Genomic DNA, 4,816 nt, shown 5'->3' with positions numbered 1-4,816 from the left:
ATTGGGTGTAAATAGATTTACAAAAAAAAATTAGATCGGATGGTAAGGTAGAAACTTATAAAGCAAGGCTAGTTGCAAAAGATTATAGTCAACACAAATGCATTGACTATCATGAAACTTTTTCGTCCGTAGCCATGCTGAAATCCATCCGTACTCTACTTGCGATAGCAGTATTTTATGATTATAAAATTTGGCAGATGGATGTAAAACTATTTTTCTAAATAGATATCTTGATGAAGATATCTATATGGAGCAGCCTCTGGATTTCACATCCAGTGATAATGATCACAAGGTTTGCAAACTGTAAAGGTCCATATATGGACTCAAGTAAGCATCTCGAAGTTAGAACACTCGCTTTCATGATGTGATCAAAATATTTGATTTCATCAAAAATGAGGAGGAGCTGTGTGTGTACAAAAAATCAGTGGAAGCACTGTCATATTTTTTATATTATACGTGGATGACATCCTCCTGATTAAGAATAATATTCCCATGCTGACGTCGGTCAAAGTATGGTTGTCGAAAGAGTTCACCATTAAAGATCTAGGAGAAACTTCCTACATTATTGGTATAAAAGTTTATAAAGATAGATCTAAGAGAATGATAGGACTCTGACAGTAACTGTACATTGAGGAGATGTTGAAGAGGTTCAGCATGAAAAACTCCAAGAAAGATCTTTTGCCTCTCAGACATGGCATTCATTTCTCCAAGAGGATGTGCCCTAACACACCTGAGGAGATCCAACGCGTGAGCAAGATCTCTTATGCTTCAGTAGAGAGCCTCATATATGTCATATTATGTACATGTCTTAATATAGTACTTGCTATGAGTGTCACAAGTAATATCATGCAAATCCAGATAAGGAATACTGGATTGCTGTTAAAAATATCTTAAGTACTTAAGAAGGACTAAGGATTTGATGTTGGATTTTGGTGGAGGATTGGAGCTAAAAATTGAGGGATACACTGATTCAGATTTTATGACTGATATCGATAAAAGAAAGTCTACATCGGGTGTATCTTCTTATGCAATGGTGGTGCAGTTAGTTTGAAGAGTTTGAAGTAGTCGATCATTGCAGATTCGATCATGAAAGTCGAGTACATTGCCGTCTTTGAAGCTGTTAAGGAAGTCTTTTGGTTTAAGAAGTTTGTTGTAGAGCTGATGTGATGCCATCAAATGCCATTGCACTGCACTGCGATAATAACGGTGCCATAGCCCTTGCTAAGGAGCTCAGATCTCACTAGAAGTCCAAGCGCATAGAGCGGTGGTTTCACATCATACGCGAATACCTCCAGAAAAAATTTGTCGAGGTACGGAGAGTCGACTCCACGCTGAATGTGGCGGACCTGCTGACCAAGTCTCTCATCGAGCAGAAGATCGAAGCTCACCTTAAGAAGATGGATCTTAGATATATCATCAATTGACTTTAGGTCAAGTGGGAGTTTATTAAATTTGTACCCTAGAAGTCAATTGTTAGCTGACATATTATATAATTTCAGGGCCTAAACTTGTACTTATAATTTTTTTATTATCAATAAAGAATTTTTTCATTTCAATCATGTTTATGTGTCTATGATTTATTCTAAAAATTAACAAAGATAATTTTTGTATATTCTTAAAGTGTTAAAAATTTGAGACATATATTAATTAATAATTAATTTCTAAATATTTTTTATCAAAGGATCGTCACGGAGGATAGTGATCAATTTATTTGAGATCGATGCACAATTTATCTCTTTTGTGGACGGATGAGTCTTGGGTCTGTGGTGTAGAGACACTGAAGTGAAGGTATGGATACTTATTAGAGAACAACCTACACTGAGCATAACTAACACAAGAATCACATGAATGTCTGCTCACTCGTCAGTGATCTTTTCGATACTGTAGTGGTATGAGTGGTCCTTTGACCTACGATGTCATTGGCTATTCACAACGAGGCTACTGCATTTGACTGCATATTTTTTTAGTCCTCAGTCATTCGAGTCTTTACTATGTATGTTGGCTTCAGTAGGTTCAAATTCGCTATTTGGAGTAGGATGCACCTAAATAAAATCTATCGATCTTGGTAGAAAAAGAGAAATCCTATGCGATTTGTGAGACTGAGTTCAGAAAGTCTTTGGCTAAAACAAGTGTAAATATTGAAAAAAAAATTTTACAAAATTCACAAATGAACTCGAATTAAGTCAATCTAGCATATGACTGACAATGGAGTCTGACGAGTTCTCCATGACCTCTATCAAGTCGGGACTTACGATAGAAGGACTAAATCATACGATAACTGCACCTAAAGTTTGTATTTTCATTCTATTGGGTTACTACTATATACTGCTAAGTGTCACTGGTGGATTATGAGACTCATCGGATGTCGTCTTGATGATCGATGGCTCTCGAAGGGTAGAATTAAAAATATTTCAATCTATCAAAAGAGTTTCGATGATATTATGATCTCCATCATAATATATTTCACTACTAGATAGAATGAAACCTATCGGATCACACATTGGATTAGGATTTATTGAAATCCTATTAGATTTATGAGAACCATGCTAGCACATGGTTAAATCTAATTTTTTTTGAGATTTCGATTTGATCAAGTCCACAGCCTTGAACCTAACCTAAATCCATTTGAGTTTAACTGGGCTCTTAATTGTGAGCTCAAGAAGATTTGATTAAGTCAATTAGTTAACATAATTATCCTAATATTATCTCTTTTTTATCTTCTAATTATCTCTAAGTGTACAAGTGGAATAGATGGAAAAATGGGAGGTGCAATCTTCTCTTTTTGGCAAGACGAAGGGGCGCCAACCTCCTGGATTTGGCAAATGGGGCTCGCCCCCTTCTTGAGGTTTGGCATGGAGGAGAGAGAGTGGGCCATGCCCCCTCTCATTTGGCAAGAAACTCCTTAAGGGGCGCTAAGTGTTGGCGCCTCAAACTACCTGCCTTATAGAGATAGGGCACCCCTTGTACCTACCTAAAGGGACTAATTATATACTAGTTATATTTGATTTTAATTGAAATAAATCAGATTAAAAAAGTAGAAGATTCTTATGAGATAAGAATCTACTTTTTTAAGATAATTAGATTCTTATTATGAGTCAGGATAGTGCCTATATAAAGAGAATGTCTTTAGGATTTCTAAAAAATAGAATTTTTATAAAACAAATCTCTCTCTCTCTCTCTCTCTCTCTTCATTCTCCATGCCTCCTCTCCTCCCTCTGTTCTCTTTCACGCCCAAAGATTGGGCATGTCCCTTTCCACACGGCAAGAGGTAGTGGTGATTTATCTTCAAAAGCGAACAATGAGGAGAAGAAGAAGAAGACTGCAGATCAAAAATTGATCCCACAGTCCAGATCAAGGTGTTGATCTAAGATCTCAAGACTAAGATTTTTCTTGAAAGAAGATTCTACTACGAAGAGATCAGTTCGAGATTGATTTCGATGGATATCTGTAGAGGCCAGACATGTGTGCCACTCAAGCATCTACGAATTCATGATTATCGGAAGCGGTGAATATCTACCCGCGTTAAGGTATAGAGATCCGATCTCATACTTGTCTCTAAATTTCAGATTATATATGTATTTTTCTTCTGGATTAGGGTAGGATTAAGATTTGATCTTATGTATATGGGGTTAAAAGGTTTAACCCGTTTCATTTTCTACTGCATCTTCAAAAAGATTTTAAAATCTACACATGCTGCCTATCCGATTTTCTAACAAAAATCTAATGAAAAATGGTAGGGAGAATAAAAATCAATAGTGTACTATGATTTATTCATCCTAACACCTAAATTTCAGATTTTGGTCATATCTATATAAGGCCATATGTGAATCCATATCCAGATCAAGGTTTTAAATCCTAATAAATTAGGGGGGAACTCCAACCATCTTGTCATTGTGCGAAAATAAGGATGGGGTCAGGACTCCAAAATCTATCTATATAGGAAGAGAATTAAAAATATATAATATAAAGAAAGTAAAGATAGAGAAAAAACATAAAAAAAATGAAAAGAAGGAAGAAATAAATGGGAAAGGAGAGAAAAAAGGAAAAAAATAAAGGAAGAGATAAGAACAAGAAAGAAAAATAAAAAGAAAGGAATGTGGATGAAAGAAAGAAAGAAAGGAAAGAAAAAGAAAAAAGAAAAAGATGCAAGAAAAAGAAAGAAGGAAAAAAAAAGATATCCATTAGGTTGCATTTGGTAGCTGATAATTTATTCAGATTGCTGGTAATTTAAAATGGATTCATTGGATTACTGCATTTGATATATTTTTTAAGTAGTCATTCAGATTATTTTGGGGATGAGTAACGATCCAGATTACCATTTCTTTGGTAATGTTATAATAAAAATTTTGGATAAAATTATTCCTAAAAAAAACTATGCAAAATCCATCATCTAATCCTTCCCCCATCCCCCTCCATACGTGCCTGCCGTTCACAGCTTCTCCATCTCCCTCTGCCTGCTCGTGGCTCCTTCGCCTGCTCGTGGATCCTCCGTCCTCGTCCCTCACCACCCCCTGTGGCTCCTCTGCACTTATCCCCACCATCCTCATGGCTCTGCATGCGCCCGCCTCCTCCCCACCTCCTTCTGTGCCAGCGGTTTCCTATCCCTCGGTTCATCATTTTTTCGCACCACCACTGTATCCACACTACTTCTGCCACTTCTCACCAAAGAAAAAGAAGAACATCAGAATAAAATTATTGAAAATATTTTGAAAATTTTATTTCATATTTATGATAATCTGATTATCATATCAAGCATGTCAATCAAGATTTTTAGTAATTCTACGACAACATTATCTGTATATACCAAATATAGTAA

Source organism: Elaeis guineensis, chromosome 14, assembly GCF_000442705.2.
Source record: "Elaeis guineensis isolate ETL-2024a chromosome 14, EG11, whole genome shotgun sequence".
NCBI lineage: Eukaryota > Viridiplantae > Streptophyta > Magnoliopsida > Arecales > Arecaceae > Elaeis > Elaeis guineensis.
Note: the sequence above shows the minus strand (reverse complement) of the source record.